At 44.4% G+C, this 15043-nt stretch overlaps 1 pseudogene; it reads left to right on the top strand.

Annotated features, from left to right (window-relative positions):
• Positions 1-13566, top strand: part of LOC120043832 — a 32918-nt pseudogene extending 19352 nt beyond the window's left edge.
• The last annotated feature ends 1477 nt before the right edge of the window (positions 13567-15043 follow it).

Genomic DNA, 15043 nt, shown 5'->3' with positions numbered 1-15043 from the left:
TCTCTTAAAAATATGGTGGTATCGTCAGCCAGTTGACATAATTTAAATTCATTGCCAAGTGCTGAAACACCTTAAATTCCCTTTCTTGATATGAAAAGCCATAATTTGAGTAACCAATAAAAATTGACTTATTGGGCAGCCCTGCCTAATGCCACGGCCAATATCAAATCTTTGGGATGTCCCGTGAGCTAATTTTACAGAGCTAGTACAACCACTAGTCACGCCCTGACCATAGAGAGCCTTTTAAAATCTCTATTTTGGTTAGGTCGGGGTGTGACTATGGGGGGTGTTCTTATCTAGGTTGTTTATGTCTATGTTGGCCTGGTATAAAACCATGCATAAAACCAGATTGTTCTTCATCAATTATATGATGCAAGCCTTGTTTCAACCTCTTAGCAAATACAAGGGCAAATAATTTCCCATCATTATTCAACAGGCTAATGGGTCTCCAGTTGTCTATAAAAATAGTATCCTTATTAGGTTTGGGAATCAAAGTAATTACACCTTGCTTTAAGGAAGCCGGTAACTCCCCTTTTTCTATTGATTCTTGAAACATAGCAAGAATGAAAGGAATCAATTTATCATTGAATGCTTTATAAAACTCACTTATTAAACCATAATTTCCAGGGGACCTATTGTCCTTAAGGCTTTTAATACAGTATTTTATCTCAATTTCAGATAACTCATCATCACAAAAATCCCTGAAATCATTATATATCTTCTTAGCAATGTTTGCTACATTGTCTCAGAAAAGATCTATATTGAAAGTTGATTGGAAGTGTTTTCTTCACATGAGTTTAGCTAGCCAACGTCACCATGACATCAACTACAAGTGTGATCAGGGATTTCTATTGGAGAAGCAGTTTTAGCCTATCTTCATACTGTATACTGTCTTTGATACAAGGTTAAGACAACGTAGTAATTCCATGTGGAAGCGTCCGGAAAAAAAACGCATTGGACCAGTGCCATTGATTACTGCCAGAGAGGAAGAGAATGAGAAAGGCTGAAATCAGCGGAGAAATCTGTCTCTTTCCAGCAGGTGGCGTTTTTTCGTTATTTCGCCCACAAAGTTTTTTCATAGAGGTTAATGAGTGTCGAATTTAGTCAACCAAAAAATGTATGGCTTATTTTCTACGTGAGGTTTATTTGATCGAATAGAAGTTTCGTAATAGTTAAGTTGTTACGAGTGTACTGATATAAGTATGTGATGTCCCGGCAACTTTGAGAAAAAAACACTTTATATTGGAGTTGTCGAGATGGCTATGCATATTAATGGAGAGAAGCTAGTAGCATAGCATCTCTGTCTATTGAATACACGCGGTTGACGTTGGAAACACTCTTTGAATAGTCAAAAAAGGATCACAATAATGAGATGTATCCACCAATACAAATAAAGGATAGGCGGGAGCTAGTCAGCCCGCAGCGCCACTTTGTGGACAACTAGGATGGAGAGACATGTATCTTGTCAGTATATCCATAATCTTTGTAACTACTAGGCGCCGTTGCTAACTAGCAATGCTGGTTCCTTGAATTGCAAAGAGTTATGGGATATTAGAACCCCGTTGTTAACCTTGTAATCTTCAACCTAAACTCAGCAAAAAAGAAACGTCCCTTTTTCAGGACCCTGTCTTTCACAGATAATTTGTAAAAATCCAAATAACTTCACAGATCTTCATTGTAAAGGGTTTAAACACTGTTTCCCATGCTTGTTCAATGAACCATAAACAATTAATGAACATGCACTTGTGGAATGGTCGTTAAAACACTAACCGCTTACAGATGGTTGGCAATTAAGGTCCCAGTTATCTAAACTTAGGACACTAAAGAGGCCTTTCTACTGACTGAAAAACACAGAAAGATGCCCAGGGTCCCTGCTCATCTGCGTGAACATGCCTTAGGCATGCTGCAAGGAGGCATGAGGACTGCAGATGTGGCCAGGGCAATAAATTGCAATGTCCATACTGTGAGATGCCTAAGACAGCGCTACAGGGAGACAGGATGGACAGTTGATCGTCCTCGCAATTGCAGACCACGTGTAACAACACCTGTACAGGATCGATACATCCGAACATCACACCTGGTATAGGTATAGGATGGTAACAACAACTGCCCGAGTTACACCAGAAACACACAATCCCTCCATCAGTGCTCAGACTGTCCGCAATAGGCTGAGAGAGGCTGGACTGAGGGCTTGTAAGCCTGTTGTAAGGCAGGTCCTCACCAGACATCACCGGCAACAACGTCGCCTATGGGCACAAACCCACCATCGCTGGACCAGACAGGACTGGCAAAAAGTGCTCTTCATTGACGAGTCGCGGTTTTGTCTCACCAGGGGTGATGGTCGGTTTCGCGTTTATCGTCGAAGGAATGAGCATTACACCGAGGCCTGTACTCTGGAGCGGGATCGATTTGGAGGTGGAGGGTCCGTCATGGTTTGGGACGGTGTGTCACAGCATCATCGTACTGAGCTTGTTGTCATTGCAGGCAATCTCAACGCTGTGCGTTACAGGGAAGACATCCTCCTCCCTCATGTGGTACCCTTCCTGCAGGCTCATCCTGACATGACCCTCCAGCATGACAATGCCACCAGCCATACTGCTCGTTCTGTGCGTGATTTCCTGCAAGACAGGAATGTCAGTGTTCTGCCATGGCCAGCGAAGAGTCCGGATCTCAATCCCATTGAGCACGCCTGGGACCTGTTGGATTGGAGGGTGAGGGCTAGGGCCATTCCCCCCAGAAATGTCCGGGAACTTGCAGGTGCCTTGGTGGAAGAGTGGGGTAACATCTCACAGCAGGAACTGGATAATCTGGTGCAGTCCATGAGGAGGAGATGCACTGCAGTACTTAATGCAGTTGGTGGCCACACCAGATACTGACTGTTACTTTTGATTTTGACCTCCCCCCTTTGTTCAGGGACACATTATTCCATTTCTGTTAGTCACATGTCTGTGGAACTTGTTCAGTTTAAGTCTCAGTTGTTGAATCTTGTTATGTTCATACAAATATTTACATATGTTAAGTTTGCTGAAAATTTCGTAAATTTGCTCTGGCCATCTTCTCCGTTTTCAGAGCGCTCTCATCTCAGTGTGCCTAGAGCGCAGAATAACTGACACATTTTCGAACGTGCAACAACATTGAATATTGCCGGTGTAATTAAGCGTGATTAAATTGTTGCCAGCAGCACAGTTACAGTCACCAATGCTTTGGATAACATGGAAAAAGCCTAACCAGCTTTGCTAGGGTGAGTAAAATGGTCAGTGAGGTGTTCTCTCATTTTTGTCTGGAAGTAGCTTGCAAGCTAGCTAACTTTATCCAGTTAGCTTGGGTGCTTGACTGCCATTGTGAAGCCAGAACGCTCTGATCACCTACTCCTCCGCCAGAGCGTCCAGTGTGTGCTCTGAACGCTCCGAGAGCGAAACGCTCTGAATTTACGAACTGACAATCTAACAACTCTTTGAATTTACGAACGCCCAGAGCGGCTCTCTGGCTCTCCAGAGTGAATTTACGAACACACCCCTAGCTTTGCACCTATGGGTACACTCACAATGGCCGCCAGTCCACCCATTATGTCATCATTGACTTGATGGGGACGCCCGCTTTATTCATTCTATTTCTATGGCAGCGCATGCAGTCAGGAGCAGCGGAGAGTAGAAAATGTGTGTCTTTTCTTTTGCTATGTGAACAGTTGTTACGGTGACCTCAGTCATTTAACTGGCCAATAACCGTCATCCAAAATTCCATGACCGTCACAGCCCTACCTGCAGCATGCTTGGTGTGTTGGAACTAGGTCTGTGTCTGTGGTCTAAGACTGTATGTTTGCACAGTGCTGTCAGATGTGGTGTTTGAGTGGTGTGTATTTATGTGTCCTGCATCTTCCTTTTCAGCATTAGCAGCGCGGTGGAGGGCACCAATGTGAGTGGCGTGATCCCTCGTGAACTTTACACCAGTTACAGTGACCTGACTGTGTTGGTCAAAGCTGCGAACCAGCATGGCTCTGCCACGTCTACAATGGCTGCCTTCAACACTGGCGATATCAGTGAGTCAGTCAGGGATGACTCTTCTCTGTACATTCCCTATTCATTCAGAGGGACAGACATGACACTTTCTGTCTCTCTCTCGCTGTCTTACTGACTCTCTTTTGTGCTCTTTCTCTCCCCCCACCCTCACTCTCTCCCCCACCCTCTCTCTATCTCCTGCTCTCTCTCTTGCTCTCTTTCTTTCACTCTCCCACTCTGTCCTCTCTTCCCTATCCATTCCTCTACCAGAAAAGCCACCCACCCCTGAAATCACTCACTATTGCCCTCAGCCTCTGGAGATCTACTGGATTGTGCAGTGTGAGGATCAAGGCAGCTCTGACCAACTCTGTGAGGTCCAGTATCGTACCCAGGACCAGCAGGACTGGACTCAGGTGAGTGAGCTGAGCATGGCTGGGGTTTTGTTCCTTTCCCCAAGTGTGCACTTGTTCACTTCCATTCATAGATTTAAAGTAAAATGACCGGTATAAGAAATATGTTGGAAACTCCCTCCCGCCCAAACCTACACCAATCCAATGCGGGGATTACTGTGCACTTCAGGACAGAAGACAGGGTATTTTGCGGTCGAAATGTACCCAATGATGTTTTTTCAATTTCAGTTGGGGAGGGTTTAGTATTTTTTATTTAATCCAGGGGAGGATCATGTAATTTGTAATCGATTAAATGTCATATTGAGAATTAGTTGCTTATTATATCTCGATGTGTGGGCTCGATGCTGCCCCTCATCCCTGATTCTCTGCTGGGCGCGCAATATCAAGTGCAACTAGTGTGGTCTCAATCAAATGATCCATAGCCTATGCTATAGGCCTAGGCTATACGAAGAGCATGCTTGGAGAAGCACAGGGCAAAGTTGTATTTCTAAGAAAATGTACTTTTTTTCCCTGAGTTTATCTGCTGCTGGGATGGTCTATATTAACTAGCCTACACTGCATTACACACACGCGCGGACTAGGCCTACTGATGTCCTGTTCAGTTTGAGAGGGAGAGTGCAAAGATGAGGAGGACTGGAGGTTAGCTTGCTACTGCTATAATTGATTTTAATAAAAACAATATGTTTCGTTGCCCATAATGAAGGTATTTATCAGAGTTATTGACCTCCAAATAAGCCATATTCAAGTAATTTACACAGATTATTTGGGACCAATTAGGTTATGAAAATGAGAAAAAAATACTTTGAATTAAAAAATAAATTAACGAAAAATGTCTTATTAGGCTATACAGTCATTCTACAATGCCTTTGAATTCACTTTTAGAAACACAAGTCTGGCCAGTCTTTGGTTTGAGGATCATGCACTGAGCTGTACATGGCTAGTTTGTTCATTTAGCCTAGCAGTGTTCTTATATTCCCATGCCCTAATCACAGTCAACACACATCTATTTTATAACAACAATATCATGGAATAAAATAGAATCAATTAGAAAATGATAGTTTCCCAAATTAAGAAAAGTTACTAGTGCATATAGGAACAGCGGGCACTGTGAAGCAACACAAACATTGGCACAGACACATGCGCCCACACACGATAACATACGCACTATACATACACATGGATTTAGTACTGTAGATGTGGTAGTGGTGGAGTAGGGGCCTGAAGGCACACAGTGTGTTGTGATATCTGTGAATGTATTTAAAATTGTATAAACTGCTTTAATCTTGCTGGACCCGAGGAAGAGTAGCTGCCGCTTTGGCAGCAGCTAATGGGGATCCATAATAAATACAAATAGGCCTACCTGATGATATGTGGTTGCTGTGTTAAAAAATGAATGACTTTTTCTCTAGTTCATTGATGATCAGGTATTTCAGTTGTAACTGGTTCTGTTGTGTTAAATTTTTGCAGTTGATAGACAACTTTGGCTACTTTGCCATGTAATGCTTACAAAACTAAGAACAGTTTCTAAAACTGCATATCTAAGGCTCTGGTCTGTCCTAGGAGTGAGGGTAAATGATAATCATGTTCTCTGCTATCCACTTTGTTGTAATTATTATTCTGGGTATAGGGGAGGGTCACTTGTTTATTTTTTCAAACATTCAGTCCATTAGATGTAGGGAATGAAACATTGAAATACCACTGTCTCTCGATTATCTGTGGGAATTTCGAACTGGGAATGTTGTCCTTCTGAGTTAGGGATGGGTAACTTTTTGAGGCTCGAGGGCCACATGCACAGATTGTTTTGGGACCAATTTATTTGTCAAAATCTATTTGCGTGCAGAAAAGGCCAGCTATTTCAAAATATATAGCTCTATTATAATTTTACTTTCTATAAGCTATTAAATGTGCAATGTAGCCTGGAGTTGCTTTTTAATCCAAAATAATCCCTCATCCCCCCCCCCCATCCCTGCGGCTGCCTCTTGCCCATCCCTGTTCTTTTGTGTGTCATTCTTTCATGTCCTGCTCAGAAAGAGGACATCCTACGCAGCTTCCTGCTCCTGACTCCACGGCCCTACACTGTTTATGAGTTCCAGGTGCGCTGTGCCTGTGAGGGCCCTCAGGCCCTGATGAGTGACTGGAGCTCAGTCTACAAAGCATGGAGTTCTGAGTCAGGTCTGTCAGTGGGTGCTGATGGGTAATGTAATCCTGTGGTCTCCACAGCTTGAAAATATTTGTTCACTTATTCTGTGGTGATAGATGATTAACCTATTTCTCTCTCGTTCTCAGCGCCTGTGAAAGCATTGGATGTGTGGAGTGACTGTGGAGTCACCTCTGAGCCACCTCAATGTGCCCTTATGTGGAAGGTATGTTAACACAACATCCCATCATAATAGGTAATATAAATATATATTATATATGTACACACACTACCGTTCAAAAGTTTTGGTTCACTTAGAAATGTCCTTGTTTGTAATCAATCCTGTGTGAAGCTGGTGTAGAGGAGTCAGGCGCAGGACAGCAGATATGAGTAATAAAACGCCATTTACTCAAAAAGTATTACAAATACAAAGCAATAATGCTAGCCCACAATAACGAACCGTATACAACAAACAATCACGCTGTAATAGCGTGTGTGTAGGTGGCAGGGAAGTCAGGCGCAGGAGAATCGAACTTGGTATAAATGGAGTCGTTTAATAGACTTAACAAAACTCCCTAACCAAAAATACAAGATAAATAAAAGTGGGTACAAGAACCCGTCGCGCACCAATACATAATACACGAACATACAAACAAACAATCTCTGACAAGGACATGAGGGGAAACAGAGGGTTAAATACACAACATGTAATGAATGGGATTGGAACCAGGTGTGTAGGAAGACAAGACAAAACCAATGGAAAATGAAAAATGGATCAATGATGGCTAGAAGGTCGGTGATGTCGTGACAGTACGTCGGCACCGACATCGGGGACGACCCGGAGGGCGAGGCGCAGGGCGATCCGGATGGAGACGGTGGAAATCTCGCAGCATAGAAGGATCCAACACGTCCTCCACCGGAACCCAGCATCTCTCCTCCGGACCATACCCCTCCCGGTCCACGAGGTACTGAAGGCCCCTCGCCCGACGTCTCGAATCCAGTATGGAACGAACGGAGTACGCCGGGACCCCCTCGATGTCAAGAGGGAGGGTTTTGGAACCACCCGCACCTCAGACTCCTGGAGTGGGCCAGCCACCACTGGCCTGAGGAGAGACACATGGAACGAGGGGTTAATGCGGTAATCGGGGGGAAGCTGTAACCTATAACATACCTCGTTCACTCTCCTCAGGACTTTAAATGGCCCCACAAACCGTGGACCCAGCTTCCGGCAGGGCAGGCGAAGGGGCAGGTTTCGGGTCGAGAGCCAGACCCGATCCCCTGGTGCGAACACCGGGGCCTCACTGCGGTGACGGTCTGCGCCCACTTTCTGGCGCAGCATGGCACGCTGAAGGTGGACATGAGCATCGTCCCATGTCTCCTCCGCGCGCCGGAACCAGTCGTCCACCGCAGGAGCCTCGGTCTGACTCTGATGCCAAGGAGCCAGAACCGGCTGATACCCCAATACACACTGGAAGGGGGTGAGGTTTGTGGAGGAGTGGCGGAGCGAGTTCTGGGCCATCGCTGCCCAGGGCACGAACGCTGCCCACTCCCCCGGCCGGTCCTGGCAATAGGACCTCAGAAACCTACCCACATCCTGGTTTACTCTCTTCACCTGCCCGTTACTCTCGGGGTGAAAACCTGAGGTGAGGCTGACCGAGACCCCCAGACGTTCCATGAACGCTCTCCATACCCTGGATGTGAACTGGGGACCCCGATCAGAGACTATGTCCTCAGGCACCCCGTAGTGCTGAGTGAACAGGGCCTCCGCAGTCTGTAGGGTGGTAGGGAGCCCGGGCAAAGGGAGGAGACGGCAGGACTTAGATAACCGATCCACAATGACCAGGATCGTGGTGTTGCCCTGTGAGGGAGGGAGATCCGTCAGGAAGTCCACCGACATGTGTGACCACGGCCGTTGTGGAATGGGTAGAGGTTGTAACTTCCCTCTGGGCAGGTGCCTGGGAGCCTTGCACTGGGCGCACACCGAGCAAAGGATTATGAATTTTCTAATCATAAGAACTTCAAAACATTTACATAATTTAGCAGACACTCTTATCCAGAACGACTTACAGAAGCAAATAGGGTTAAGTGCCTTGCTCAAGGGCACATCAACAGATTTTTCACTTAGTCGTCTCAGGGATTTAAACCAGCAACATTTCGGTTACTTGCCCAATGCTCTCAACCGCTAGGGTACCTGCCTCCCCAAAACACCCCTTTCCCTATAGCCTGCTATAACTAATACCTCTGTCTGGTATCTATCCTCAGGAGATGCCCACCTGGTTGGTTCAGGGGAAGGTGCTGGGGTACGTGGTGACATTATCATACAGTAACGGGACAGTGGCGGTTGTGAACGTGTCCATGTCAGAGCCTGGTGACCTTTGTGTCTGTCAAGAGAAGAGATGCCGCTTCACACCCTCTCTGCGGGGTGTATCAGGGGTGGATGTGTCCGTCTACAATTCCCAGGGTGCCACCAAACCTGCTCCCCTAGCTCTACCCACATCAGGTAAGGGAAACCATCATTAAGTTTCCGGATGACACAACAGTGGTAGGCCTGATCACCGACAACAACAAGACAGCCTATGAGGAGGAGGTTAGAGACCTGGCCGTGTGGTGCCAGGACAACAACCTTTCCCTCAACGTGATCAAGACAAATGAGATGATTGCGGACTACAGGAAAAAGAGGACCGAGCACGCCCCCATTCTCATCGACGAGGCTGCAGTGGAGCAGGTGGAGAGCTTCAAGTTCCTTGGTGTCCACATCACCAACAAACTAACATGGTCCAAGCACACCAAGACAGTCGTGGAGAGGGAATGACAAAAACCTATTCCCCAGGAGACTGAAAAGATTTGGAAATGGTCCTCAGATCCTCAAAAGGTTCTACAGCTGCCCCATCGAGAGCATCCTGATTGGTTGCATCACTGCCTGGTATGGCAACTGCTCGGTCTCCGACCGCAAGGCACTACAGAGGGTAGTGCTGCCTGCCATCCAGGACCTCTATACCAGGCGGTGTCAGAGGGAGGCCCTAAAAATGGTCAGACTCCAGCCACCCTAGTCATAGACTGTTTTCTCTGTTACCACACGGCAAGTGGTACCGGAGAACCAAGTCTAGGTCCAAGAGGCTTCTAAACAGCTTCTAACCCCAAGCCATAAGACTTCTGAACAGCTAATCAAATGGCTACCCAGACTTTTTTCGCATTACCCTCCCTCTCTTTTCTGCTGATTCTCTCTGTTATTATCTATGCATAGTCACTTTAATAACTACCTATATGTACATATTACCTCAATTACCTCGACTAACCGGTGCCCCCGCACATTGACTCTGCACCGGTACTCCCTGTATATGGTCTCGCTATTGTTATTTTAATGCTGCTCTTTAATTATTTGTAACTTTTATTTCTTATTATTTTTTTAACTGCATTGTTGGTTAGGGCTTGTAAGTTTGCATTTCACTGTAAGGTCTACCTGTTGTATTCGGCGCATGTGACAAATACTATTTTATTTTATTTGAAAGGTGTGTGCGAGTGTGATAATAGATTGTAGGTTTGTATGTTTCTGTCTTCACAGATTCACACGTTTTCTCTTTCGCTTAGGTCTACAGTTGCCAGAGCTATCCTTCACTGTGAACCAGGATATGTTGAGCCTCAATGTATCCTGGTCTCTGCCACCCCAGCCCATTGAAAACATGCATGAGTATGTGGTGCAGTACAAGCAGGTGGGACTTCCTCCGACACAGGGCTTTGATTGGATAAAAGTGCACCAAAATCATACGTCAATCATTTTAAGAGGTTTGTGTGGCTTACACTGATCTATAATACCATTTCTCTCTGAACATATTTATTAATATTTTGTAATGTTTCAAATTGGTTTCAAGATGACAGCATCGTCTTTGTCTCTGTCTCCACCTACAGGTGATTTTGAGAACCACACTGCCTACAATGTGTCATTGTTTGCAGTGTTCATCAACAGTAGCTGCCTGCTTGCGTCTGCAATCTCGTATTCTCTTCATGGACGTAAGTATATTGGAGCATGGAAATACAAGTCTTTATAATGTACTTGCCAGTATGTAATCAGTGCAATTAGTGCACATGACTGATTTTCAGTGGAGTAAACTAATTTGAAATATCACGTCTTTACCTAATGTTAATTTCTCCGGCCTTTTAACTCACTGTAAAATGTTTTTTTTATTTTGTTTTTATTTATTGTTTATTTTTCTGCTGCTTTTGACTATTCCTCTACCCATTTCACCTCCATTTCCTCCTCTCTCAATCACTCCTCAGTCCCACCCAAAGTGACTGAGTTCAAGGTCCAGCACATCTCTGACTCTAATGTGACTTTGTCCTGGCAACACATCTCCCTGACCCAGAGTAAGGGGCTCATACTGTGCTATCAGCTGGTATTAAACAACGTTACAGGTAAACAACACAAAGACAGTGGAAGACCATCTGGGATAAATCTTTTGTTGCTACAATGTTATATTGTTTTAATAAAAGTGCAGTCTCCACTGCCCAGTGTGTACATTAGCATAAAATATAGTATTACATTGTAGTAGCTTAAATAGTATTACATATTTTTGCCTGTTCCCAGATCTGTTTGTTCTGTCTTGCCAACTCCTATTGTCATTATTGGCTCCAGAGTGGCGCAGCGGTCTAAGACACTGCATCTCAGTGCAAGAGGCGTCCTTGGTTCGATTTCAGGCTGTATCACATCTGTCCGTGATTGGGAGTCCAATAGGGCGGCGCACAATTGGCCCAGCGTCGTCCGGGTTTGGCCGGGGTAGGCCGTCATTGTAAATAAGAATTTGTTCTTAACTGATTTGCCTAGTTAAATAAAAAAATAAAAATTGTCATGCAGACACAGCACAAACAGATCTGGGACCAGACTATCCACAGGCTACCGTGCTGCACACTCTCGTTCCCACACATCAGTGGCCTTGCTCCCAATCATTAAACCTTTCCTTCATCTGCAGTGTACAACGTGAGTAGGGACCAGAACAGCCTTCATCTGTTAAGACTTACGTCGGGTCACCACCAGGTTTGGATCAGGGCTGAGACTAAGGCTGGACTGGGACCCAGTGAAAGCATCACCTTCTCTACTGAGAACAGCCCTGGTATTCTACCACTCTGCCATGTAGTAATTTGATAATGATGACAAGAAGCGTATAGCTGTTTATAGGTTGTCTAACAAACGTGATGAGATGTATTAAGTGCTTATGTACCTAACTGGTGACACTGAGGTCATGTATAACACTAATTATTATTCAACAAACTAGAAATATTATTATAGGTTGTGTATAATACTGTATATAACATCACCTTAAAACAGAAAGGGTCCTGAAGTTCCTTAGAAAATAATAACAGTGTAATATTGAATGCATGCTTTGTATGAAATAGACCTTTGTGCTACAGCATGTGATTATGAACATGGATTGCGGTCTAATTGGTCATTTTGCCTTCTGACCTCCCCCATCTCTCTCCCTTTGTTGTCACAGGTTACCTCAAATATCTGGTGCCAGGAATAATAGCAGGGATGTTGCTATTGATCATCATAATGTGAGAGACTGGATTCCCATACTTCAACCCAAATAGCCTGATTCTGATTATTTTCTCATTGTCTTGAACCAGGGCCATGTTCATTAGGGCACACTGATGCAAAATGTTTTAAAAGGCTTTGCAACGTTTCGTGCCGACTAAACACATACAGGGTGTGGTGCTCTCTCATGTCAACTTCCTCTATCTCTCTGAAAGTTCACCCATGCCTGAAATAGGTTTACAAAAGGGGAAACACTTGAGGAAGTGGAAATGAGAACGGGCAGTTGAGTTGGGCTTTCAGTTGTGCCCTCCATAACAATGGTCTTGATCAAAAACATAAAACAAACAATATGTTATACCCCTTTCAACTAAAACATAATGGATCAAATATTTCTACCACTTTTAGGGTGATATACAAATGGACATGTCCATTGAAGGAACACAACTCTTTTGGTGTGCAGTATGTGAATGATACCGTTGTGTATTTTCTGTAGTGTACAAATGAAGACTTGTGCGAAAGTGCCTGACCCCAGCAACAGCAAACTGCTCCAACAGATGAAGTTGCAGGTGAGTGCAGGGCAGACTATCACTATGTGGCTGTGACTGACTGATCTACTATCAGTGAGTCTGATATTAGTAAGTCTTATAGTATTCTAGTTAGTGGTGGACTGAGCCCCAGGCAGAGGCCCGAAGTTCATCATGTCTTCCTGCCTGGTTTTTCTTCCTCAAGCCATTTAGGTCAAGGGAACACACTACCTATAGATATGGATGGTATCTTATTTGTAATGTTCCAGTAAGAACCTGTTGTAAAATAAAGAATGTGCGTACTACATGAACCTAAATGTTGATTATACCACATACAGTAGCAGGGGCTAGTATTGGGCTAGTAATATACCATTCCCTTGAGTTATATTATCACCAGTCAGAGGCATAACATAGAGGACTAAATGAATGTGTCTGACTCCCTGCCTGTCGTTGCTCCAGTTTAACAGCTCCTTGACGGCGATCTTCTCTCCTCTGGAGTCTAACCCAAAGATCTCTGAGCTGGAGGTGGTGGAAAACCCTTTCTGGGGTGCCAATGCCTGTCCTAGGAAAAGGTCCAGCCCTGATGGACAGACAGAGGGGGTGGTGGGAGAGGAGCGCACACACATAAGGACTGGTGAAGAGGCGGAAAAGGGAGGAGGATGCAGACAAGGGTTACAGTAAAATTATTGATACTGACGAGGAGGAGAGGGATGGGGGAGAGTCCGGGAGCTTGTTTGAGGACGATCAGTTTGTTTCGGACTATGAGAAGCATTTCATGCCTGTGGATGTATGACCCTACTGTCTGTCTGGTGTGGTGCTACCGATCAACTCTTTTGGTGTGTGTATGATTTCCTCATTGCTACGACAAGACAGCCATTGTTCAGTCGGAACCCCAAGGGCCAAACAGGTCAATTGTGGGCTATTGTGCTTGTTGATCTAGATGCAGATCACTGATTCATGGGAAAGGGTTGCCCTAAAAAACAACACGAGTGCACAAGTTGAAATAAGCCACTCGTCTTGTTTTCAAGGAAAGGAAAAGGGATGTAGTCAACTGTTTCTTTTCCATGCTCCAACTACAAGGAATGTTGTTTAGGAACAGTAAAACCTTTTTTTTACAGCAAAATGTATACCTATGTGAAAAACCACGTTGCCTACGGTGTACACTGTCATGACGTGGCCCTCTTTGGATATAGCAAGCAACCAACTCTCTCTCTCTCTCACTACCTCTCTCTTCCCCCTACACCCAGGCTCTGTTATCTCAGGTCGTAAATTCCTGGAGGAGACTCTCTTCCCCCCCGGCCATGCAGTATAGAGAGAGGGTTCACAGTAGAACAAAGGAACTTCTTCTACCTCACAGAACTTGAGAACTGAACAATAATCCATGTTTTGGAGAATGTGTAAACGGTCGGTGGGAGAATCCAGCTATGACCGGTCCATTTTGTCTAATGTTGTGACCTCATGAGAGACAATACAGCCACATTACCATAACTCTGTTTATACAAGAGTCTCTGTTATGAGATTTGCATCTAATTATTGTATAAAGTGAATGAATAAAGATGAAACTATTTGTGAAATTATGTAATGTGATTTTAAACTGTTTAATAAAAGAGATCCAATTCCCTTTAAAATTTAACTAAGTCATTGGCCTGCCACATGAGCACAGACATTGATCTGGCGTCAGGGGACAGCCCTTTTCTGCTGTTCCGAATATAAACCCCACTGGAGAAGCCCACTGCAGACCATGCGTACCTCGATTACTGAGAGGGCTAAGGTTTGAGTAGAGACCATGGCATTCCTCGATTGTTGAATTCCTAACCAAACCACGTGAGCATTGGCTACACTGGTGGAAATGGTTAAACTCTGAGACTATTGATACCGGACAGAATAAGAGCAAATCTTCGATACTAATTACTAGTCTGCAGCTAGAATTTATGTTGACTGAATGCGAGGACCGACAACCGCCAAACATTTATTCTATAAGAACATTTCTGAATGGGACTCTGAAGTATCCATTCTAACCACGAAAGACTCCAGGGATGCAAAGAGAAGTTCAGATGAACTTTCCAACAGAAAGACGGACGATTCCAACAGAGATCATGACGACACACTGAGCGTAAATATATATATTGATTGCAATTATTCCCGAATGAGTGAGCATTCATGTGCAAAGGATTAGCATTTCAATTATTATAATTATTAACTGTGTAGTTAGTGTCTTTTGTCTTTCGCGCCCTTCTCAGTCCCTTTGTCTACCAAGCGTCATATCGGTTTAGCCCACTAGGACACATCCCTTATTGTTTGTTTGTTATGCATGTCTGTGATTATTTAGTTAGTAAGTAAATGATTAAGACAATTGATGTATGGATGATTCATAGTGAAGGCTGGGTTCGTGCAGATAACTAACCATTTACGATGTTTGGAATGAGACTAACGTGGGGTAAATAATAATT

Source organism: Salvelinus namaycush, chromosome 3, assembly GCF_016432855.1.
Source record: "Salvelinus namaycush isolate Seneca chromosome 3, SaNama_1.0, whole genome shotgun sequence".
Classification (NCBI taxonomy): domain Eukaryota; kingdom Metazoa; phylum Chordata; class Actinopteri; order Salmoniformes; family Salmonidae; genus Salvelinus; species Salvelinus namaycush.
This window is presented reverse-complemented; position numbering and strand designations above follow the sequence as displayed.